Raw genomic sequence first — 27,810 nt, forward strand, 5'->3', positions numbered from 1 at the left:
GAAAGTTATTCCCCGTGGCTTGGAGACAAAGCACATGCAAAAGAAGTGAGTTAAAGACCATGCAGGTTGAAGGTGGATCAACGACTAATCGCTATACCGCATGATGGAGATGCACGAACGTTATCCATTGTGGCTTGGCGACCAAGTGGTGGGGCCTGACAAAAGAGAAGCTCAGGAGAGTTAACGAGTGAGCAAGTCCGGAATGATCGGATGATTGTCGCTATACTACTATGGCGAGATGAACAAAGGTTATCTCCCGTGACTTGGCGACTAAGGTGGGGCCTGGCAAGAGAGCAGCTCAGGCGAGCTAACTGGTGAGAAAATATGGGATGGTAAAATGATTGTCGCTATACCGCATGATGAAGATACTCGCTGGTTAACCATCATGGCTTGGTGACTGATGAGGTGGTAGTTCAGTGGTAGATCTAGTGGTGCCTAGCTAGATGCATGGACGAACTAGGGAGTAACACCATGGCAAAAGAGAGATTGAGTAGATCAAAGAAGATCAGATGATCGGGATAGCTATTTGGTTGTCTTGCCAATGACCTGATGGAATTTCCTTTGGTGATCGAGGTATCATCGAAGATCGGGAGAACTGATTGTTTGCTACACTGATACCCGATGAGGACACCTTTGATGATTAGGTTGATATCAGTGATCAAGTTGACAAGATGGAATCTATGTCGATGGCTCGATTGAGTCACTGTGGTATCATCAGGAGATCAGGTCTACCTGTTGAAGGCTATCCTGATAAGTCGATGGAGATGATCTGTTTGGAGCCACATTAGTAAAGTTGTTGGTTCATCGAGAGATCAGAGCAATGCTTTTGTGGTCTTTCTGATGGCCGATGGAGTAGAGACTGACTACGGGTGTGCGCTCGAACCAGAGTCCAAAAGGTAAACACTTGGACACTGAATATGGTCTTGTCGGTGTATATGAATACGAACCTGTAGCGTCGTAAATTGTACGCACTTGCTAAAGCAGTACAATTTCACACCTAGTTTAGCACCCGCCTTGGCGTAGTTTGCATTTTGCATTGCATTTCCCCTTTGGCACTTAATTAATTAAATTAATTAGGTCTAAGGTTCTATTTTATCATCTCCCATATCATAAAGTTGGGCCCTTTTCATTAAAGTGTGCCCCTTTCATTTTATTCCTCTAATACATCATTTAATCTAAAACCCTAATTAGGTCCTATTTTGAACTTGGGGGCTTGATTTCGGGGGTCAAAACATCTTGAAATCACCTGTAACTTTGGGATTCGCTCTAAAATCATCATATTCGACGACCCTGAAAATTTGGTGAAAAGTTGTTGGGACCATGGCGCCCGGAGTGCACACGGTCCCGGACATTTTTCCCAAAATTTTAGGAGCATGATCCAATCATAAAATAAAGCTTAACCCCAAGAAATTGGTGGGAGATTCAATCTCTAGGTCGGCCAAAAGTTGAAATTAAGACCTAGGGTTTCATATATAAGAGCTCTCTTTCTTCATTTGAAAGGATCCAAAATTTTGGTTTCAAGGACCTTCTATGCAGCGAAAGGGAAGATCTTTGAAGACTTCAACAACATTCAACATCCATCCATCAAGCATCCATCAATTTCATTCATCCATTTAGGGCTTTGAAGGCATTGAAGAACAATAAGAGATCACCGACTGAAGATTAGCTTGTACCCCTCCCTTGGGGTTGGGTATGATTTCATGTTGCTTTCATGTCTTTGCATAAGCTTCATCATATCATTTGTATTCATGCTTTAGATCACTTTGCATCTTGATTTGGAGCACTTACATTATCATGTACAAGCAATTAGGGTTTACTTTCTAGGTTGCTCTAGTTTGCTTACTTGCATTTTAGGATCTTGCACACACACAAGGTCTGCACACACTACTTTTACAATACAACTTGGCTATTCATGGAGGTGGAAACCACCAAAGCAGGGGTTTGACTAAGGCAAAACCCTATATAGCCGCCCACCATACCTTTTCAGATATAAGTGCAGGTTTCGGGATTCGGATGATGCCGCAAGTTGCAGATCCGACGAAAGCAGACTGAGACAGAACAACACACCAAATTTCAGAGCAAAAGACCAGGACAGGGGCATGGGGCGCCCTGGTCCCTGGGACAGGGGTGCTGGGCGCCTTGGTCCTTCTGTCAGACAGCAAGTTTCAAACAGCTTTTCAGGTTGTAGAACAGCAGTTTCAGGAGCAGTTTCAGGGGCAGTATAAGGACAGTGGCGCTTGCGCCCCCGTCCCAAACATTTTCACTCAGATTTTAACTCTAGGTACGCATTTGCATTCTTGTCTTGTCCTTGTGTTTACAGCTTTCCATTGTTTAACCTTAATTCTGCAATCTTGTTATTAGTTCATACTTGCACTTTGGGATTAGGAATTGAACTTGTATCATTTTATCTTTCAATTACAACAAAGGAATAGAAATCCTAATAGGTAGCCCGTGGCTCTCTCTTCCACAAAAAGAAGTAGCCAATTGTGTGATACCTCTAGGCTCTTTCGTATTCCACAATGTCTGTCAAAAGGTAGGATTAGGACATGTTAGCCTAGTCTCGCTTTTTCCCCTACACATTTTGGTGAACCCGACGTGAATCTTATTATTGCTTTCTCTTGCATTACATTTGTTAGATCTAAATCTAGATTTAGCGTGTTTCATTTAAGTTTCATTTTCATAAAAAAAAAAGAAGGAAAAGAAAGAGTGTGTTTTGTTTCTTTGCATTGTATGTTTAAGTTTTATGCAATTTTTATTTCAAAATGTCAGATTTTTATTTGCAAGATGTTCATATTTGTGATGATTATGAGTTAGATGAAGCTTTAGATGAGTTTTTGAAACCTAAAGATACCAAACCTTCATTTTACCAAAAACTCATAAACATTGTTACTATGCCATTTCGTTGTGATTAGAAAGATAAGTCGAATGATTCCTCTCAAGGGTACATTCCTATCAACTCTTCCACTAAATCTAGTAACATGGTTGTTTTCAATGATCCCCTCTATGAAGAGATATCTCCTTTTGAATCAAAAGATAAACCTTTTAATAGATATGATCATGCTTTGTTGGATGATGCCCTTGATGACCTTGTGGCTCCTAAAAAACGCTCCCTTCATGAGGATCCTTTTGTGCAAGAAGATGACATTATCCCTACATTTCCTAGTGATGGCATTTCCTTTTCCAACAAAATTCCCACTAGAGATGATGAATTAATGATAAATGCTTACCCTTCTCCTAAAGTTTGTCTTACCCATAAGCATCCCTTAGAGAAAGAAGATGAAATAAAAAGCAATTTCCTTAATTCTCTCTCCCCTAAAGATCATATTGAACATATTTTGAGGAAAGAGGATGAGTTTAACACATCTATTGATGCTCTCCCTCCTAAGGATGAGGAATTAATAAACAATGTTATCTCCTCTCCCGAAATTGACAATGCTTCAAACATTCCTTTCAACAACTTCACTATTTGGGATGAACCATTAGAAGAAGGTGTAGATTATTCCCTACCCTATGAGAGAACCCTAGCCAAAGGGGATGAAATCAAGATTGGAAACTCCCTTGATAGTTTCTCACCTTCCTTAAATCTCAATCATTCTCCCTCTAAAAATAAAGCATCTCCCTCTCCTCAACTTGGTTCTACTCATAAGGAAACCCTAGTTCAAAACAAGATGGTTAACATCTCTTTCAAAGATCTCCATCTCAAAAGTGAGACTTTAGAGAGTAATGTTGATCCTTCTCCTAGAGAGTTTATTCCCCATGTAGATCCTTTGATGATAGAGGATGATATGACCTTTCCTAGTACTACTCTTCCTACTGGAACATCAATGCCTACCCCTTGTCTCTCTCCTAAAATTGATTTAATCCATGATAAGATTTTAGTGCAAGAGAAGACTATCAATAATTCTTCCAACACTTTTGTTCATTCCTCTAAACCATCCTCAATCAATTTGATACATGTGAATGAAACACCTAACAAACCTCTCTTCACTGTCCAAGGTGCTTGTCCTTCTCAAAATTCTCAACCTTTAAATAAGCCTATCTTAGTGGTTCAAGGTGGTTATGCTAATGATTCTTTTTGCACTCCTAAGAAACCTATTATTACTGTGCAAGGAGGTTATTCTACTAAGAGCCCTTATGAGTATGCTAAGCAACTGACTAGAGAGAGTTATCATGCGGTTGCTCATACCTATAATACTAGAAATAATAGGCAGCCTAATCCTCCTCCTGTTACTCCAGTTTCTCTTCCTAATCCTCAACCAATTCTTCTGCAAGCTCCACGTATTTCACAAGTTCTTAGTAAGGAATATGATCTCATAGAACAACTTAAAGCTACCCCTGCTAAGATATCCCTTTGGGATTTGATCCAAACTTCTTCTGCTCATCATGGAATGTTACAAGATGCCTTGAAAGATTTGAATGTTCCTCCACCTAATACATCTAGTAATATAGTGTCTTTGGTTAACTCTGTGATGAATCCTAAAGCTCAAATTGTGTTTACTCAAGATGAGTTGCCTACTAGTGAAATTCAACATCAATATGATCCCTTGATGATTGTGGTTATCATAAATGACACTGCTATAAGACGAACACTGGTAGATAATGGTTCTAGCCTTAATGTGTGTAGCATTAATCTATTGCATAAGATGAATGTGGATACATCCCTTATTGAGCCTGACTCTCGTCCCATTCGAGGCTTTGATAATGTGGCTAAGTCTTCATTAGGTATTATCACCTTACCCATCACAGTGGGACCTGTTACTTTGCCTACTCCTATCCATGTTATGTCGAGAAATCTAACATACAACTTGTTATTAGGGAGACCTTGGATTCACAGTATGCAAGCTGTCCCCTCTACATTGCATAGACAAGTTAAATTTATTTATAATAATAAGACATATACCTTGATAGGTGATACTAATTTTCAAGCTTGTTTGCAAACATCTACTTGCAAAGGGAGTTCTTCTAAGCCTTCCTCTTCTAGTGATGACTTGTTAAACAAGATACCTATGGATGAATCATTACCCTCTGATAATCAAAATTCTTTGGATGAGTCTGAAGTTCCTGAAGAAGATTCTTCTCAAATTGAATCTACACATGAAAAGGCTTTTGATCCTGAGAAGGTTCTCGTAGAAGATGATTGGGGATCTCTTGATTTCAATCCCACCTTTGTAGGTGAGTATAGGGTTCCTCCTAGAGAGCTTAAAGTTAAAAAGAAGGAATAAACTAGAGATCAATCAGTCTTACCTGAACCTATGAGCAATAATTTTGTGGCTGCTTCTCAAACTTCTTCTCCTCACACCTCTAATTCTGAAGAATTTGATTCTTTGTCTTATGAAAAACCACCTTTTCTTTCTGAAATGGCTAATCATTATGGTCGTGGTTTTCATATTTTGGCTAAGAGTGGCTATAGTGGAAATGGTTGTGGCGCAAATGAACAAGGAATTAAAGTTCCTTTAGAACATAACATGCATGAATATTCATTTGGACTTGGATATAATCTTTCTAAGCCCACCAAAGCATCTAAAAGACCATCTCTCAGTGTGAATGCTATATTTAGTAGTGATGATGATCTCACTTCAACTAAATCATCTTCTACTTCTATCAACTCTCATTCCCCTCATAAGGAAATCTTGGCGATGATCAAATCTCTTTATGATTCCCCTCAAATTTCTAAATCCACTTATGAATCTTTATCTCCTATTCATCATAAAGTCCTTTCCTCCAGGGATAAGGCTCTAATAAATTACACTCATCCCTCTTCTAAGATTTCTTGTGAATTTTCTTCTTCAATTTTTATCACTTTATACATGTTTTTGATCTCACTTATAGTTGAGCATTTAGCATGTCATATTCAAATACCTCATTTAGTCTATCATGTCTTTAAATAACATTAATGGCTATTATGTTGCTCATCATTATGTGACATTGGTAGCTCATTTACTGGGGGCTCATTTTCATTCATGATGGTACAATTTCAAGTGCAAACATATTTTTGAAGCAACATAATAGCCTAATTTTTCCATGTTATCTCTTGTTCCTATGGGGTAATACTGTGGAAATATTGATCATCTTTGCTTTAGAATTCTCTTTTCCTAGATATGGAAGAAGATGTGTATTCTCTTTCTTATCCTACCCACTTCTTGTGAGGAGCATTTTACATACACTAATGTCTTGCTTGCATGAGCCCATGTGAGTATGTAGTACATTTTGTTTATGTCTAAATCTCTCCTTGGAAGATTGTGTAAGTCCTTCTCATTGACCTTATCCTTGGGAAGCAATGATCTTTTCTTATTTTTATCTAAGGATCCACTTTTTCCTATTTCGTGGATGGTGTGAACTTTATTACTTGATGTTATTCCTTGTATGCATTTGCTGTTGTTTGTTCCAGGACTCTCTCTTACAAGAGGTGTAAGTCCTTGACTACAACCTCTTTTGCACTTGGTAAAATACATCCATAATAAATTCACTCTCCCAATTGGGTTAAAAAAAAAAAAAAAAAAGCGTCATCCTTCATTAAGAATCACTTTCACCTCGCAAAAGAAGGAAGTATTGCATTCTTATTCTCTTCTTTGTCTTATTCTAGAAGATGTTATATTTGTCTAAGACAATTCCTCTCGAGGATAGGTGTCTTTTGTACAAAGATCTCTTCTCCTCTAAGGATCTCCTTTACACATACTACAAGATATCCCTTTTCAACTATCTTATCCTTGCTTAAAGAGTGCAAAACTCTCTTGCTTGGATCTATGACATTGTGGCATTTTTGGGGTATCTTCTTTTGTGGTGAAGGTAGGTATCCTTGTTCTACTTTGCTTATGACATTACAATTTTTGAGCAGTGGGTCATTCTCGGAACTAGAGCACAGACTCTTAGAGTGAGATGTCACGCTTTTGTACTATACAGGTTGTAGCATACTCGAGCATAGACTCCTATGAGGTGCTTCTAACCTCCCTTACACACACATGCACGAGGTTGAGTGGAACTAGTGGCATAAGGCTAGACTTTCTCACTCTCCTCCCTTACATGGATCACCTAGACAGACTCTAGGGGCTAGTTTTCCATGTCCTTTTTCCCATGGATCACCTAGACAAGATCTAGGGGCGAGAAGTCCATGTTTTCTCTCTCACTATTCTTCTCATGGAACACCAATGTGTGTATTCATGCTGCTTTTTCCTTTCTTTTCTTCTCTTTGCATTTTGTTTCCATTTACATCCTTCATCTTGTGTTAGAGAACTCTCAAATCCTCACACTCTCAAATCTTCTTGTGAGCATTTGTCATCAATATTCTTTAACAATTCGAAGTGCTAAACATGATACCCTGTTTCAACTCACTAAAATTAGCAAGCCGAAACAGGGGGGGGCATATAGCTACCCTCGAATTTTCATCACCTTCCTTAGTAAGCATTAGGTGATTTTGTGATCTAACGTGTGTTTTGTAGGGTGCGGTTCCTAACTGTGTACTGCAGATACTGCTGGGGGCTTCGTTCGACAAACTTATGGATATATCCTTTTTCAAATAATGTTTACTTTTCTATACTTTAGCTTTCATATGCACGTAGTGTTCATATGACCGCTAAAGTGGGGGCTAAATGTAGCGTCGTAAATTGTACGCACTTGCTAAAGCAGTACAATTTCACACCTAGTTTAGCACCCGCCTTAGCGCAGTTTGCATTTTGCATTGCATTTCCCCTTTAGCACTTAATTAATTAAATTAATTAGGTCTAAGGTTCTATTTTATCATCTCCCATATCATAAAGTTGGGCCCTTTTCATTAAAGTGTGCCCCTTTCATTTTATTCCTCTAATACATCATTTAATCTAAAACCCTAATTAGGTCCTATTTTGAACTTGGGGGCTTGATTTCGGGGGTCAAAACATCTCGAAATCACCTGTAACTTCGGGATTCACTCTAAAATCATCATATCCGACGGCCCTGAAAATTTGGTGAAAAGTTGTCGGGACCATGGCGCCCGGAGAGGACCATGGCGCCCAGAGTGCACACGGTCCCGGACATTTTTCCCGAAATTTTAGGAGCACGATCCAATCATAAAATAAAGCTTAACCCCAAGAAATTGGTGGGAGATTCAATCTCTAGGTCAGCCAAAAGTTGAAATTAAGACCTAGGGTTTCATATATAAGAGCTCTCTTTCTTCATTTGAAAGGATCCAAAATTTTGGTTTCAAGGACCTTCTATACAGCGAAAGGGCAGATCTTTGAAGACTTCAACAACATTCAACATCCATCCATCAAGCATCCATCAATTTCATTCATCCATTTAGGGCTTTGAAGGCATTGAAGAACAATAAGAGATCACCGACTGAAGATTGGCTTGTACCCCTCCCTTGGGGTTGGGTATGATTTCATGTTGTTTTCATGTCTTTGCATAAGCTTCATCATATCATTTGTATTCATGCTTTAGATCACTTTGCATCTTGATTTGGAGCACTTACATTATCATGTAAAAGCAATTAGGGTTTACTTTCTAGGTTGCTCTAGTTTGCTTACTTGCATTTTAGGATCTTGCACACACACAAGGTCTGCACACACTACTTTTACAATACAACTTGGCTATTCATGGAGGTGGAAACCACCAAAGCGGGGGTTTGACTAAGGAAAAACCCTATATAGCCACCCACCATACCTTTTCAGATATAAGTGCAGGTTTCGGGATTCGGACGACGCCGCAAGTTGCAGATCTGACGGAAGCAGACTGAGACAGAACAACACACCAAATTTCAGAGCAAAAGACCAGGACAGGGGCGTGGGGCGCCCTAGTCCTGCCAGGACAGGGGCGCTGGGTGCCCTGGTCCCTGGGACAGGGGCGCTGGGCGCCCTAGTCCTTCTGTCAGACAACAAGTTTCAAACAGCTTTTCAGGTTGCAGAACAGCAGTTTCAGGAGCAGTTTCAAGGGCAGTATCAGGATAGTGGCACTTGCGCCCCCGTCCTGAACATTTTCACTCAGATTTTAACTCCGGGTACGCATTTGCATTCTTGTCTTGTTGTTGTGTTTACAGCTTTCCATTGCTTAACCTTAATTCTGCAATCTTGTTATTAGTTCATACTTGCACTTTGGGATTAGGAATTGAACTTGTATCATTTTATCTTTCAATTACAACAAAGGAATAGAAATCCTAATAGGTAGCCCATGGCTCTCTCTTCCACAAAAAGAAGTAGCCAATTGTGTGATACCTCTAGGCTCTTTCGTATTCCACAATGTGTGTCAAAAGGTAGGATTAGGACATGTTAGCCTAGTCTCGCTTTTTCCCCTACACTAAACCGACCCGACTTCCTGGTGCATGTGGGATATTATGTTTCTCATGAATGCAGACCGACGTAGATGGTTAGACTTCAAACCGTTGGTGCAGTTACTCAGATGAACTATCGACAATCTAATATATGAAGCCATTGGATAACTATGGGAAAGTAACTAATTATTGTATGCCGATTGTAGTGTCCAGTTTTGTGAGAATCTGAGAACGAATACCTGTAGTTGTAGACTGAAACTTTATTGTAAATTCATTTACTGGAAATAAAGTGTTCAACTGTTGGTGGTGGGTTTTTTTTTCCAAAAGGGTTTTCCCACATAATTATTGGTGTTTTGTCTCTATGTTGATTCTATTTGTTTGTCTATATTATTCTTAACGTTCTGTAAAAGTTTTAAACTACATTCTTCCCTGTTAATTGACATGAGGAAGGTGTTTTCGCACTATGCTTTCATTTCAAGTGGTATCAGAGCTTGGCCCGTTTTGTTATCCTTGTTGGGTAGGGTTATTTTTTTGTGTTAGTTTTGTTTCAGTGGGAGTCTTGCAGAGTGTCTACTTGTTTGTTTTACAGATTAAGATGGCGAGCATCTTAGGGCGCATAGACATGGAGAAATTTAATGGTTCCAGTTTCGAATTATGGAAACTCAAAATGGAAGAATTGTTGGTTGACCAAGACCTTTGGATTGCTATGTTTGGGCAGAAATCTACAGGCATGAAGCAAGAGGATTGGGAATTAGCCGACTAGAAGGCAAGGGGTCTAATCAGGCTATGTCTTGCTGATTCTGTTCTGTTAAATGTCCATGAGGAGAAAATTGCACATCCTCTCTGGAATAAGTTGGGAGATATTTATCAAGGCAAATCCTTGGTGAATAAAATTTTCTTGAGGAAGAAGTTGTACTCTCTGAAGATAGATGCAGGAACACCATTGGCAGACCACTTGAATGCATTCAACATGGTTCTTGCATAGTTAACTTATGTTGGTTTGACCATTCAGGAAGAAGAACGTTGCATGTTGTTGTTGTGTTCATTGCCTGACTCTTGGGATCACTTAGTGATGGCTATCGGTAGTACTACGACCCAATTCAAGATGGATACTGTGGTTAATACTCTTTTGTCAGAAGAAATGAGAAATAAGTCTTCTGAGACGATAAAAGATGCACTCTCTGTTCGAGGCAGACTGAAGGACAAAGACAAGAAGAAAGGAAAGAATTCCAAGTCTCAAGAGAGATCGAAATCTCCAGGAAAGAAGTCAAAGGTAAAGTGCTGGAACTGTGGACAAAAAGGGCATATCCGAAAGGATTGCAAGGAGGAGAAGAAGAAAAAGAAGTATTTTGACACTGAATCTTCTCAGAGTGATGCAGATGCATTTGTAGAAGCCCTGGCAGTACCCACCTCAGATGACACCTGGTTAGTAGATTCTGGCGCATCTTTTCACATGACCTCCCACAAGGAGTGATTCTCGAAGTATGAACTGTATGCTAGTGGAAAGGTATACTTGGCTAGTGATTCTACATTGGAGATTGTAGGGAGAGGTAGGATTAAAATTCAATTCCCAGATGGTAGAGTGAAGGGGATCAATGGAGTTCTTCATATACCAAGTTTGGCAAGAAACCTTCTTTCTAAGTAAACTTAATGATGCTAGAGTACAAGTTACTTTTGTATCTGGTGGTTGCAAGATGACTAGGGGTTCCATTGTATTGGCAAAGGGTGATCGCATTGGTACACTGTATAAGTTAAATGTTGAACCTATATGTTGTAATGTAACCTCTAAAAAGTCTGTTAAGACAACTGTAATGATGCATAATGCTAATTCATTGGAAGCTAAACTTCCCACTGAGAAAAAAATGCTCTAGCATAATTAGTTAGGCCACATAAGTGAAAAAGGTTTAAAAGCTTTGAAGAATAAGAATCTGGTTGAAGGTTTGGATGATTGTAGTTTTGAGTTTGATTTCTGCGAATACTACATATATGGAAAACATAATCGTGTTCAGTTTTATTCCAGTTCTCATAAATCTTTCGACATTCTGGATTATGTTCACTCTGATGTGTTTGGTCCAATAGAGGTTCCTTCTCTGTCTAAGTCTAAGTATTATGTTTCCTTTGTAGATGATTATTCAAGAAGGGCATTTGTATACTTTCTTAAAAGTAAATCATAAGTGTTCAGTTGGTTTAAGGAGTTTAAGAACCTTGTTGAAAATTAGACTGGGAGAAGGATTAAATGTTTAAGAACAGACAATGGTGGTGAATACTGTAGTGAAGATTTTTACAAGTACTCTATTGATCATGGAATTAAGAGACATAAGACCGTACCTTACACTCCACAACAAAATGGAGTTGTTGAAAGGTTGAATCGGTCTCTAATGGAGAAAGAAAGAAGCATGTTGAGCGGAGTTGAGCCGAAACAAAAATTTTGAGCTAAAGAAGTTGCTACAACATGTTACCTGCTGAATCACTCTCCTAATTCAGCATCGGTTGACAAAACACCTATGGAAGCATGGTCTGGTAAGAAACCTTCTTTAAGGCACCTTCGTGTTTTTGGTGTAGAGGCATATGCTCATGTGCCTGATATTAATAGATATAAGTTGGATAACAAAGCTGTGAAATGTATCTTAATTGGCTATGGAGTTGGTGTGAATGGATACAAACTTTGGAATCTAGTGACTGGTAAGGTTATGTACAACAGAAGTGTGATTTTTCATGAGCTGAAACCTATGTCACTAGATCACAACATAGGAAAGAAAGGAGAAGTTGAGGTTGAAATTCCTCCAGCTAAGGAAGAATCTCTAGAGATACTTGAAGATGAGGAGAGTTCAAGTAGTTCGAGTAGTTTTGAAGAAGAACATGATGATGAGCCTCCCGTTGAACCTCAAGAAGCCTCAACACCAGAGTTGAAAAGATCTACTCGAGAGAGGCGACAACCTGATAGGTATACACCTAATAAGCACAGTCACTCTATGTTGAATGTTAATTGTGCTCATGCTTTACTTGCAGATACTGATGAGCCTAGGATTGTCAAAGAAGCTATTAAGATACCTGATTTAGATTCCTGGCTGGAAGCCATGAATGATGAAATGTCATTATTGGATAAAAATGGAACTTGGGATTTGGTGCCATTGCCTAAAGGTAGAAAGCCCGTAGGCTGCAAGTGGGTATTCAAAAAGAAGTATGGTCCAAATGGCAGCATTGACAAGTACAAAGAAAGATTGGTTGCAAAGGGGTATTCTCAAAAGGAAGGTATTGACTATGGAGAGATCTTTTCTCCTATGGCTAAGCTAACATCTTTCAGATTTCTCTTGTCACTTACAGTAGCATATGATTGGGAGATTGATCAGATGGATGTGAAGACAATGTTTCTTCATGGTGATCTTGAAGAAGAGATTTATATGTCTCAACCTAAGCACTTTGTGGAAAAAGGTAAAGAACACTTGTTTTACAGACTCAAGAAGTCTCTGTATGGTTTGAAACAGTCTCCCAGAATGTGGTATCAAAAGTATGATACATTTGTTTTGTCCTTGGGATTTGTGAGATCAAAAGTTGATCATTGTGTTTACTACAAAACTAAAGGTGATAGGATTCTTATCATAGCTTTGTATGTAGATGACATGTTGTTCATAGGAAATACAAAAGGTATGATCTCAAAATTAAAATCTCAGTTATCTATGAAATTTGAAATGGACTTAGGAGCAGCAAAGTACATTCTGGGAATGGAGATCAAAAGGGATAGATCTAAGAGGAAACTTTGCCTTGACAGTTCAAAATCTCCAAAAGAGATTGCTGACATGAAGAACATTCCTTATGCAAGTTCTATTGGAAGCTTGATGTATGCTATGGTCTGTACAAGACCAAACATTGCCCAACCAGTGGGAGTACTTAGCAGGTTTATGTTGAATCCAGGAAGGCCACATTGGGATGCTGTAAAGAGGGTGTTTAGATATCTGAAAGGAACTTTAGATTTTGCTTTGTGCTATCATGGTCATTCTGATGATTCAAAGAAAACTCTTAGTGTATGTGGTTTTGTGGATTCTGATTGGGCAGGAGATGTAGACAACAGAAGATCCACTAGTGGATATGTTTTTGTCATGAATGGTTGAGCAATTAGTTGGATGAGCAAGCGACAAACTGTAGTCACTTTGTCCACTACAGAGGCAGAGTACATGGCCGCTACACATGTGTGAAAAAAATCTATTTGGATCAGATGGTTGAGTTCAGATGTTGGTTTTGGTACAGGGCAAATTGAAATTCGGAGTGATAGTTAGAGTGCTATATGTCTAGCGAAGAATCCTACTTTCCATGCCAGAACGAAGTATGTTGATGTTCAGTATCACTGTGTTCGTGACATGGTGGAAGATGGAAAAGTTTATCTTAACAAGGTAGACACTCTGGAAAATGTTGCAGACGCCTTGATGAAACCTGTGAGCACTCACAAGTTCAAGTGGTGTTCAAATTCTATGGGTCTTGATACCCATGTTTCTCAGTAATGTCTGGAATGGTAATCGGTCCAGTGAATTCCTCGTCAAGTGGGAGTTTGTTGGAAATGTGCCTTGAATTAACTTGACTTGTGTTCAGACTGATCAGAGTAACCTATCCTGATGGAATAGTTGGCGGTGTGACTCTTGCCAATGGGCTGATGGAACCCTCTTCTTGTGATTGGCTATCGGGTGAGCAAGCCCGAGATGATCCAATGACTGTTGCTATACCATGATGGGAAGATGATCGAAAGTTATTCCTCGTGGCTTGGTGACAAAGCACATACAAAAAGTAGCAAGTTAAAGATCATGCAGGTTGAAGGTGGATTAATGAATGTCTCTATACTGCATGATGGAGATGCATGAACGTTATCCATCGTGGCTTGGCGACCAAGTGGTGGGCCTCGACAAAAGAGCAGCTCAGGTGAGTTAACGAGTGAGCAAGTCCAGGATGATTGGACGATTGTCACTATATTGCTATGGTGAGATGCATGAAGGTTATCCCCTGCGACTTGGCGACCAAGGTGGGGCCCGACAAGAGAGCAGCTCAGGTGAGTTAACTGGTGAGCAAGTCCAGGATGTTCAGACAATTGTCGCTATACCGCATGATGAAGATACTCGCTAGTTAACCATTGCAGCTTGGCAACTGATGAGGTGGCAGATTTGGTGGTGCCTAGTTGGATGCGTGGACGAATCAGGGAGTAACACCATGGCAAAAGAGAGATCAAGTAGATCAAGGAAGATTGGACGATCGAGATAGCTGTTTGGTTGTCTTGCCGATGACCCGATGGAATTGCCTTCAGTGATTGGGGTATCATCGGAGATCGGGAGACTTGGTTGTTTGCTACACCGATACCCAATGAGGTCGCCTTTAGTGATCGGGTTGATATCGGTGATCGAGTTGACAAGATGGAAGTGTTGGAAATATGGATGGAGTAACTGAGAGGGGAGGGGTGAATCAGTTACCACAAAAATAAATCCACAAGTCCCTTAGATGTCTTAAATATAAACTGAAACAAGTAACATGAACACAAGTAGCACCAGATATAACGTAGAAACCCAATTTTGGGAAAAACCACCAATGTAACTAGTTACTGATTTTCACTCTTCTGAAGTGAGCCCTGTTAGGAGCCAACCCTGTTAAAGGTTACAAAACACACTGTTAGGTGTGACCCTGTTAGAGGATTTGAACACCCTGCTAGGAGTGGCCTTGTGAAAGGTCTTAAGAACAATTCAACCGAATTGTCACCTTGTCAGAGGATTTACAAAATGGTTGTTAGACCAACTCTGTTAAGAGATTTTGGTATCACTGCTACAATGGTTAGAAAGCAACAATGAAGTGATCTGAATTAAATACAACTTATCTTGCTGATACAGATCTCTGTTCTGCGCCAATAGATCCTTACTGATCACATATATCTTTTCTGCACCTCAAGGATATCACTGATCCTTCATCAGAATTCGCACATTTCTGCTCCTTCACATTTCCATACTTTTCATACTTCACCACACTTCGAAATCGCAACTTGATCTCTCATATATACCATTCAGGTTACCAAGTCGGCCCAATTACAAGTTAAAATGAATATTACATAGGTCGGCTACATATACAAGTTTCAATAAATAAATATTGCTTCGGTCGGCTGCATAAACATTTCACTGATGCTCGGTGAACACTGCTGATTCTTCGGTAACCGACTGAACTCGGTAAGTACTGCGAACTCGGTATAGACTGACTTTCCTTCACATATTCTTCGAAGACCGACTTAACTCGGTAAAGACTGTGAACTCGGTATAGCAAACTGGAGTGCTAGGTAGACTATGTAACTTGCTTCTCTTACCGTCTGAACTCGGTAGACTCTGTCTAACTGTTTTGCCGAACATTCTGAACTCGGTAGACTCTGTCTAACTGCTTTGCCGAATATTTTGAACTCGGTAGACTGATATGACATTTGTGTAACATCAAAGACAATACACAATTAAACAATTGTATCCAACAATCTCCCTCTTTGGCATTGATGGCAACACAACATGTCATAGCAGAATGAAATTTGAAAACAGGTCTTTTCTTTTATGACAACAACATGCCAACATAACTTTCCCTTTGGATAGAGAACACTCCTTCTTTCAATAATCTCCCTCTGTGAAGTAACTTCATCTTTGGATGGTAAAACTCTCCCTCTTTATCTTAATGAACTTTCTTTCAAATTTTAGTAGGATATGACAGTAACTCTCCCTCTTTGACAACACATGCCAAAGACAATAAGACTTTATCTGAGTTATAATGTACCTTTTGTACTGATTCATATGCAATATTTTCCTGATTATACTGCATCAACTAGTAGATTTTTCACTTAGGATGAGTTGATGCATCACTAAAACTTTTCTTTAGTGAATTTCAGATAGGGGAGTGACCCCTAACTTACCTCTTAGATACAAGAATGCATCCTTAGCCAATGGTTTTGTGAATATGTCAGCAATTTGTTCCTTTGTGTGAATATATTCCAATCTGATCTCCTTGTCCTGCACCAATTCTCGGACAAAATGATATTTTATTGCAATGTGCTTGGTTTTGGGATGCATTACTGGATTCTTGGACATGTCAATTGCACTTGTATTATCACAGAACATAACAATTGGTTCTTTGATTTCCATTTTCATGCCTGCCAATAGCTGTTTAAACCAAACAACATTTGAACAATTTACTGCTGCAGCAACATTTTCTGCTTCTGCTGTAGATTGGGATATACAGTTCTGCTTTTTGCTTGTCCAGGAAACCAATCTCTTTCCTAGAAAGAATGCTCCTCCGCTTGTACTTTTTCTGTCATCAATGTTTCCTGCCCAATCAGCATCAGTAAATACTTTCAAATCAAAATTTCCTCCAAATTTGTACCATAAACCATACTCTTCAGTTCCTTTCAAATATCTCATTATTCTTTTGATTGCCATCATGTGACTTTCTCTTGGCTTTGCTGAGAATCTTGCAACAATACCAACTGCAAGAGCAATATCTGGCCTAGTATGAACAACATACTGCAGCTTTCCAATCATAGATCTATACAGTGTTTGATCTACTTCTTGTGATTCATCTTCCTTGGTAAGCTTCAATCCAGTACACATAGGAGTTCCAACTGGTTTACAATCTTCCATACCGAACTTTTTCAGTATCTCTTTGATGTATTTTGATTGTGTAATGTAGATACCATTTTTGTTCTGTTGAATTTGAAGACCAACAAAGAATTTGATCTCACCAAACATAGACATTTCAAATTCCTTATTCATTTGTACTGAAAATTCTTTGCAAAGATCATCATTTCCTGTGAAAATAGTATCATCTACAAATATTTCTGCTAAGACAATTTTGTTATCTGATCCTTCCTTGATATACAAGCTACTGTTATCATTAGTTCTTTGAAATCCAATCCGAATAAGATAGTTATGCAATCTTTCATACCATGCTCTAGGGGCTTGTTTCAGACCATACAATGCTTTATGTAATTTGCAGACCATGTCCTTCTTTTGTGGATCAACAAAACCTTCAGGTTGTTCAATATAAACCTCTTCATCCAATATACCATTAAGAAATGCAGATTTAACATCCATCTGATAAACTTTGAATCCTTTGTAGGCAGCATATGCAAGTAAGGTTCTGACTCCTTCCAATCTTGCAACAGGAGCAAAAGTTTCTCCATAGTCTATTCCTTCTTGTTGAGCATATCCTTTGCATACTAGTCTTGCTTTGTTTCTTGAAACTTTGCCATCTTCATTCAGTTTATTTCTGAATACCCACTTAGTTCCAATGACATTTTTATCCTTAGGTCTGGGTACAAGAGTCCATGTCTTGTTTTTCTCTATCTGTTCTATCTCTTCTTTCATAGCCTCTGTCCAACTATCATTTTCCAATGCATCTTTGACATTTCTAGGTTCAAAATCAGCAAGTAAACAAGTACTTTTCAACTTACCTCTTGTCATGGTTCCTTCAGATTTGTCTCCAATGATCTGATCTGCTGAGTGATGTCGTCTGACATACTCGGCTAATACAGGTTTCTTGCCTTTAGAATGAATTTCATCATTGTCCTCTTGGTCCGGCTCGGTAAATATTGGCTCGGTTTCTTCAGACTCGGTAGACACTGGTTCTGGTTCATCAGACTCGGTAGATACTAGCTCGGTTTGCTCTTTCTGTAACTCGGTTACTGATGACTCGGGAGTAGAAGATTCATGATTTGCAGATGTATCTGGTATTGTATCAGGTTCAATAGACACAAATCTTCTATAATCTTCAGGTTCTCTTTTGCTTTCTTCTTCAGATCTTTCTGCAAACTCATCAACTTTCACATGTGCACTTTCTATAACTTTATGAGTAGACAAGTTCAAACATCTATATGCTTTACTCTTGCAAGAATATCCGAGGAATATACCTTCATCACCTTTCACATCAAATTTTCCTTTTCTAGATTCTTTCAAAATGTAACATTTACTTCCAAATACTTTTAGGTAACTTACATTAGGTTTGTAGCCATACCATAATTCATAGAGGGTTTTGAATGAGTCCTTCTTCAGCTGTACTCGGTTCAAAGTATGAACAGCAGTGCTGATAGCTTCCTTCCAGTATTTGATAGCAATATTCTTTTCAATCATTAAGGTTCTTGCACAATCCATGATAGATCTGTTCCTTCTTTCAGCTATTCCATTTTGCTCAGGAGTTCTAGGGGCTGATACTTGTCTTTTGATTCCTCTTTCAATGCAAAAGTTATTGAATTCATGAGAGATAAATTCACCACCTCTGTCTGACCTTAGACATTTAAGTCTTTTACCTGTTTCTTTTTCTACTCTAGCCAAATACCATTTGAACTTTTCAAATGCTTCTGATTTGTTCCTTAAATACATGACAGTCATCATTCTTGAGTAATCATCAACAAAAAGAATGAAGAACTTTTCTCCAGTATAACTTTCAGTTCCTATGGGTCCACATAAATCAGTATGCACAATTTCTAATATATCTTCAGATTGATAGTTTTTGCTTTTGAAACTAGTCTTTCCCATTTTTCCAATTTGACAATTCTTACATAGACCGACCTCAGGTTTCTTTATATCTAGAATACCTCTTACTTTTCTGAATTTACTTATTTTCACTAGGTTATCAAAATTTACATGACATAACCTTTTGTGCCATAACCAACTTTCTTCAACTTGAGCAATAAAACATGAATTTTCACTTGTTTCAAGTCGGAACAAATTACCTTTTGTTTGAGTGCCTGATGCAATCAGCTTTCCTTGATTATTTAGCAGTTTGGCTTTTCCATGCGTGAATTCCACCTTGAGTCCACTATTAAGTAGCTGTGCCACACTCATCAAGTTGTGATTGAGACCTTCAACCCAGTAGGCATCATCAAATACAAGTTCTTTGGTTATAGGGATTCTACCTCTTCCTTTTATGTAGCGAGGTTCATTATTACCAAACCTTACACTACCTCCTTCATAGTCTATCAGATGTTCAAACTTAGTTTTATCACCAGTCATATGATGAGAGCAACCACTGTCTATGATCCAAGTATCATTTTTGCTTATATGAGAAATAAGTGCCATCTTATCTTCCTCATCATTATCAGAATCATCTCTTATAGCAATATAAACAATTTCATCTTCACTATTATCAGAATCCTTAGCCATAAAGCATGTTTTCTTACCTTTGAATGATTTGTAGTCCTTTTTGCCATTCCATTTGTGATCTTTCTTCTCATCTTTGCTCTGCTTGTTTGGGCATCTAGCAGCAATATGACCGACTTTATCACATGAAAAACAGATTAGAGGAACTTTGCCTCTGTATTTTCCTCTGCCTTTGGAATATTTCTTTGCTAGAAGAGCTTCAATTATTTCAAGATCACTATCTGAACTTGGTTCTGATTCATCTTCACTTTCTGACCGAGATTCCTTTTTCTTTTTGCCTTTCTCCTTGAGTGAAACCTTAGCTTCAAATGCTGATTCCATGTTTTTGGAAGCTGGAACATAGTTGTCATAGTTGTCTAACTCAAATGCAGTTAATCTTCCAACTATGGCCTCTAAATTTATCTTGTGATTTGCTTCACATCTTCTTTCCTGAATTGCAGAAACTCTGATTGCATAAATGGGTAGTAATGTTTTGAGAACTTTGCTTATGACTGTTTCCTCTGAGATATCACCTCCAGAAGTTTTGATTGCACTGACACTGGCTTTGACTCTTTCAACATATTTTGCAATATTTTCATCCTCACTCATTTTTAATTGATCAAACTGTCCTCTCAAGCTTTCTGCTTTGGCTCTTCTCACATTGTCATCACCACCATAGATATCTTTCAGCTTGTTCCACATTTCAAATGCAGTTTTGCAATCTTTGACATCATCAAACTCTTCATAGCTTAGGGCAGATGCAATGTCTATCATCATGGTGTTATGAGTCTTCTTTGCAGCAATATCAGCAACAGTTAGTGTACCAGTGGGTGTCACATATTCTGTGTCAAGATGTGTCAATCCTGTATCTCCAATGGAAGCCAAATGGAGTCTCATGAGACCTTGCCATGCTGAAAAGTTATTTCTGTTTAGCCTTGGAATTTCCCTCTTGTAAGACATCTTGATCTTTAGCTTAGATCCTTGAAATCCTTCCTATAAGCACCGAAAGCTCTGATACCAATTGTTGGAAATATGGATGGAGTAACTGAGAGGGGAGGGGTGAATCAGTTACCACAAAAATTAATCCACAAGTCCCTTGGATGTCTTAAATATAAACTACTGAAACTCGGTAAATTAACTTATCAGTGTTTATAAAACATTAACATGCAAACATGCATAAAACAAGTAACATGAACACAAGTAACACCAGATATAACGTGGAAACCCAATTTTGGGAAAAACCACCAATGTAACTAGTTACTGATTTTCACTCTTCTGAAGTGAGCCCTGTTAGGAGCCAACCCTGTTAAAGGTTACAAAACACACTGTTAGGTGTGACCCTGTTAGAGGATTTGATCACCCTGTTAGGAGTGGCCTTGTGAAAGGTCTTAAGAACAATTCAACCGAATTGTCACCTTGTCAGAGGATTTACAAAATGGTTGTTAGACCAACTCTGTTAAGAGATTTCGGTATCACTGCTACAATGGTTAGAAAGCAACAATGAAGTGATCTGAATTAAATACAACTTATCTTGCTGATACAGATCTCTGTTCTGCGCCAATAGATCCTTACTGATCACATATATCTTTTCTGCACCTCAAGGATATCACTGATCCTTCATCAGAATTCGCACATTTCTGCTCCTTCACATTTCCATACTTTTCATACTTCACCACACTTCGAAATCGCAACTTGATCTCTCATATATACCATTCAGGTTACCAAGTCGGCCCAATTACAAGTTAAAATGAATATTACATAGGTCGGCTACATATACAAGTTTCAATAAATAAATATTGCTTCGGTCGGCTGCATAAACATTTCACTGATGCTCGGTGAACACTGCTGATTCTTCGGTAACCGACTGAACTCGGTAAGTACTGCAAACTCGGTATAGACTGACTTTCCTTCACATATTCTTCGAAGACCGACTTAACTCGGTAAAGACTGTGAACTCGGTATAGCATACTGGAGTGCTAGGTAGACTCTGTAACTTGTTTCTCTTACCGTCTGAACTCGGTAGACTCTATCTAACTGTTTTGCCGAACATTCTGAACTCGGTAGACTCTGTCTAACTACTTTGCCGAACATTCTGAACTCGGTAGACTGATATGACATTTGTGTAACATCAAAGATAATACACAATTAAACAATTGTATCCAACAGGAAGCTATCACTATATCGATGGCCCGATCGAGTCGCTGTGGTGTCATCAAGAGATCGGGTCTGCCTGTTGAAGGCTATCCCGATAAGCCGATGGAGCTGATCTATTTGGAGCCACATTAGTGGAGCTGCTGGTTCATCGAGAGATCAAAGCAATGCTTTTGTGGTCTTTCCGATGGCCGATGGAGGAGAGACTGACTATGGGTGTGCGCTCGAACCAGATTCCAAAAGGTAAACACGTGGACACTGAAGATGGTCTTGTCGGTGTATATGAATACAAACCGACCCGACTTCTTGGTGCATGTGGGATATTGTGTTTCTCATGAATGTAGACTGACACAGATGGTTAGACTTCAAACCGTTGGTGCATTTGCTCAGATGAACTATCGACAATCTGATATATGAAGCCATTGGATAACTATGGGAAAGGAACTGACTATCGTATGCCAATTGTAGTGTCCAGTTCATGAGAATATGAGGATGAATACCTGTAGTTGCAGACTGAAACTTTATTGTAAATTCATTTACTGGAAATAAAGTGTTCAACTGTTAGTGGTGGGTTTTTTTTCCCGAAAGGGTTTTCCCACGTTATTCTTGGTGTTTTGTCTTTGTGTTGATTCTATTTGTTTGTCTATATTATTCTTAACATTCTGTAAAATTTTTAAATTGCACTCTTCCCTGTTAATTGACATTAGGAAGGCATTTCCGCGCTGTGCTTTCCTTTCAAAATCTTGCACTTAGTGGGGGCAATCCATTTTTAAGACTTTCACAAAATAAACAACCAACAATAGGAAAAAACACATCAAACACAAATCAAAATGCATATCAACATTGATCAATTTAACATACATCGTGTGACTCAACTTTAGGACTGGTAAAACACAACACGATGGATGATTTATTCTGAATAATGGTTTGATTACTTTAACATGAGGTTTGACTGTTTGTATCTTGATTTTTGGGTTACTATATTTCTCAAGTGACTCAAGGATGCATTGAGCTAGAGAAACAAGGAAGGAGATTGGTATTTTCCTTGTTTGCTATCTGTGAGTCGATCGTTAGTACTGTGCAAATTTGTCACAATACATGATTGGAAGTATATCATTGAAGACATTTCACATTTGCATATACTTATGATTCACTCTTGTCTATTTTATGCAAACAACACTCAGGTCATCTTGGTTCAATTATACCTTGATGCTTCTGTCATTTTGCAATATCAAAATCCATGTAAGTTGTACTCAGGTTGTCATGGTTCAATTATACCATCGATGTTTGTACTAACTTTTAATATTTTTAAAAGCTCAATGATGATAAAAAGAGCACAAACAATTGACCGACGAAATGACAATGTTACACAATTAGGCTTGCATCGCTAAAATAGATCTCCATCATTCATCATTGCATTTATTTGCATTCATATCATTTAATCAACATCAATAAACATCATCATGATACATGCATAATCATCATATGAACACGTCACAATAAAATCATATGCATATCTATCACATCATCATGGAATCATTCTTCATTTTAATATCATCATCATTCATCCAACTGTCATCTATCACTTGTCTTATACATGATGTATCTTTCCTGAAACTAGACGTTTTGATCATCTTTTTCTTATACAAGATGTGTCCTTGAAACCAGACTTGATCTCAATCTAATCCTATCAATCCTATAAATCCAATCAATCCAATCAATTCTATTCAATCGATCAACCCTAGCAATCATCAAACTGAGAGTTTCTATCACAAACTCTTATCAGTGACGCAGGTCACACAATTATCAAAACTTGGAGTTTCTATCAAAAACACTTATCACAGGTTCATCTCAGCCTAACCTATCAGTGATGCAGTCACACAATTATCAAAACTTGGAGTTTCTATCAAAAACTCTTATCGATCAACAGGTTCATCTCAACCTAACCTATCAGTGACGCGGTCACACAATTATCAAAACTTGGAGTTTCTATCAAAAACTCTTATCGATCAGCAGGTTCATCTCAACCTAACCTATCAGTGATGCAGTCATGAAATTATCAAAATTGGAGTTTCTATCATAAACTCTTATCAATCAATAGGTTCATCTCAACCTAACCTATCAGTGACACAGTCAAGAAATCATCAAAATTAGAGTTTCTATCATAAACTCTTATCAATCAGAGCAATCAAATACTCAAATAATTTTATCGGGAGATCAATCCTAAAAATTCACAAATCTATCTAATTCATCTCCCGAGGGGGCACCAATCATATCATTATCCAATAACCAGGGTACCATCATCTGGGGCAAATCAATATTTTTATCAACATCGTCAGACAATTTTTCTTTGAATCAACGTGTGGACACACATCTCTTCAAAGAGGGGCAAAATGTAGACGTATAAATCTGACCACCTAATTAAATAAATATTTAATGTAACTTATTTAATCCACTAAACAATTCTTCTATTAATTAAATCATATTTAATTAATTTCACCCCCTTTCCTCTATTAATTAAATAAATTATTTAATTAATTCATTTGACCACATTCTAACCTTTAATTAAATAAATCACATTTATTTAATTAAATCCCCCTTTCCCATTTAATTAAATTTGTATTTAATTAAAAATCCAATTGCATTTAAATAAATCAATATTTATTTAAATATCCTTCAAATGCAAGTTGTAATCCACCTTTTTGAAATAAATAATTTTATTTCAAATTAATTCCAAAAATCTCTCCCACCTGCATCCTCCTAACAAAATCCACTTGCATATCTAATCCCCCTTCTAGATTCTTCTAATCCATTCTAATTAAGCCTAATCCCCTTCTAAGCATTTGCACAATCCTTAAGAAAAGGGCCACTTCTCATAAACCCTCAAAGTCTTCATAAACCATTAAAGGCTTTGTGTCTCCAACAAGTTAACCGCAAAAGTCTTCAATAACCATTAATGGTTAACTCAATTCTCAACCCTTGGTTAGAGACTTTCTCTCTAACTTAACCCTTCTTTAACCCATGGGTCTCTTCAAGCATTCATTTATTTGACCATGGTTATCCATTAACCCTTGCACAAGAGTTTATCCTTTGGATAAAAGCATTATCCAATAACTCAACCCTAACCTTACCCCTAGGGTAACCACCATGTCTTCTCAAGCATTTAATGCCTCTTCTCTCTCCTCTCAAGCCATCTCATGTTGACAATTGTCACCATTTCATTGTTGAGAATTGTAAACATGGATTGAAGATCATTCAATCCTAGCCCTTGTTAAGATTACTCAATCTTAACTATCCAATTGCCTATTTATTCTATAAATAGGCCCCATTTATCTCATTATTCATTTCCAAGTTTCATGCATCCAAATTATAGTCTACTTTCATCAAGCATTTGCCTCTCTTTGATAATTAGCATTTTAATCATTTAGGATCATATTAACATAGCATTTTAATTATGAATCATGTTAGCATAGCTCGTTAGTTTCTTTATCATATCATTATCTTTATCATAGCATAACTAATCATATCTAAGTAAGCTTACCATTTTCATATAGATCACTTTTCATCCATTATCACTTATTCTTGGAGTTGTCATTCCAAAGGTCATTTGCTCAATGATCTAAGAGCAACCATTGACTTGAGGAATCCTATGAGATAGAGAACAATGAGACACACTTTGGAAGATTAGCTTGTTTAAATCAGTTTAAGCTTAGTTAGTCTTTATATTCAAAAGTTTCATTGGCACGTTAGTTTCTAGTTTTCAAATTGATTGACAGATTGCAAGGAATTCTTGCATACAATAGTTAATTATAATTTTAGAGTTAGAAAAAAATGACTAATCTAATGAACCTCCTAATTGTAAACTCACATATTGACTAATGGAAGAAACATATAAATAATTTATATATTTAAAATTTATTTAAATAATAAATATAAGATTGTTAACTTTATTTTTATACATGTATACAAAATGATTTTGGGAATTTTTTAATTTATTTTAGGTGATTATTTTAGATATGTTTAGATGTTTTGGCTTAGTTTATAATTTCTATTGATTTGGTTCTCTTAACCTCACATTTTTATTTTGACATTCAAAAATAAAATTTAACCTTCACTCAAACAATTTTCATATTCTAGCATATCAAGGCCTTTACTAGAATAAGGTTGGGAGTTGAGTCTTAACTCAATTTTAAGTCATATGTGATTGATTGGTTCACTTCTACAAAATTTTAATTTACTAATAGATCCAATTTGATTCTTTTCTAACTAACTATAACTCACTAACTCTTGCATCATAAGTTTAAAATTGTAAGCCTAAGACATTTAAAAATAGACATCACTCTAGAATGTTTTAATAAAGCAAAGAGTCTTACCCATCCATCATTTTAAGACAACTTGTCTATCACAAAGAGCACTAAAGAGTTCAAAATTAATATTATGTATGTCATATTGGCTCTTACATCAACAATCTAGTTCTTCCACTAGGTCACTTTGACACCTATTGTCTTGCATTCTGTTGTATCAAGTCTCAAGACTTAAGTAGTTAACATAATCATAATTTCATCATCGTCATATGTATTTTTTTATTTGTCCCCTCTCCCTCTCCCTCTCCTTCTATAGCTTTCATAATATATACCTTTGCATTATGTAATGTAATGGCAACCTCTCCCTCTCCCTCTACAACCTTCATAATATATGAATAAATATATGTCTTTGCATTATGTAATGTAATGGCAAACAAAACTATGAAAAGCTCTATTGTTTTTTACCATAGCCCCTACATATATCCATGTCTTTTGTTTTAAATCTTTTTTTTTTTTTAATATTATATGTTTTCTTTGTTCTCTTAATAAAAATGACTTTTTCTTTGTTATCTCATGGTTCATCTTATTTACAATTTTTTTATTTAAATTTTTTAACATATTAAATATACAAAAAAAATAGATGATTGAATATACAAAAAAATAGATGAGATATTAAAAAAATTATATCATCTTTGTGTTATTTATAATTTTTAAATTATTTTTTTATATTTTTAATTATATATTTTGTAGCTTAGAATCTAGAAATCATCAAAGCAAGATAAACGTAATAGCTCAATCACAAAAGCATTCATTGCAATGATCTATCCTAAACAACACTCAATAGAGACATAAAATAAAAACATTCAAAAAGATTATGCAAACCATAGGTACGATTTGAATGCTCTTTCATGCGGCTCCATTGTCCTTCTTTCTTCTCCAAATAGTTTTGTTGTAGATCTCACCTTCAAGTGCATAAACCTAATTGAGAAAGCAAGATTGACATTGACACAAGAATACTAGAAGCGTGATTTGACAAAGTGATTAGAAATTCAATAGTCTGATTACCAATTAGCTTTGATTGATGAAGATCATCCAATTTATAGATAAATTGGAGATAGGATCAAATTTAGCATGAAATGGATATTAGAAGCAATTGATTTCAAAATGGGAAAAATGAGTGAAAAGAAGAAGGTTATGACACCTTCTATGTCATGAATTATGACATATTGCCAATGCAAAGCTTAGAGGACTAGAACCTTATGACATCTTGCTATGCCAAGAGTATGACGCATGAAGCACAAAAATAGGGAGCACTAAAGACAAGTTAATTAGGTGGAAATTAAATTTGACAAATTAGAAAATAGGTGGAAATTAGGAATTAGGAAATTAGAAATGAGGTAAATTAATTAATAATTTGTCATTTATTAATTAATTCACAAAGAGGAATAATTAGCCAATTAAATGAACATTTAATTGTAATGAGAAGACTTAGGATAAATAAACAATTTATTAATCCTAAAGGAAGAAATGACACACACAAGGTTAAATGATTAAATCACGAAACCCTAGAAGATGAATTAGGTCTTGAAAGATAATTGACTCGATTCGATTTGATTTTGGATTGATAAATGACCAATGTGATAAATGATTTGATTGAAAAAAAGCGCCAATTGATGAGGAACAATGACAAATTGATCCAAATTGACATAATTGAGAAAAACAACGATCGATGACAAATCGATCACAAAATAACAAGATCGAACATGAGGACAAGAATCGATGACAAAATAGATTGCAAAACGACAATATTGAAAATGACCACGATCAATGACAAATTGATCGCAAAATGACAAGATCGAACATGACAACGACCAATGACAAATTGATCGTTAAAACGACAAGATTGAAAATGATAAGGATTGATGATAAATCGACAAGATTGATAAGAGTACAATGATCGATGACAAATTGATCGCAAGATTGA

The sequence above is a fragment of the Cryptomeria japonica genome, chromosome 2 (genome assembly GCF_030272615.1).
Source record: "Cryptomeria japonica chromosome 2, Sugi_1.0, whole genome shotgun sequence".
NCBI classification, from domain to species: domain Eukaryota; kingdom Viridiplantae; phylum Streptophyta; class Pinopsida; order Cupressales; family Cupressaceae; genus Cryptomeria; species Cryptomeria japonica.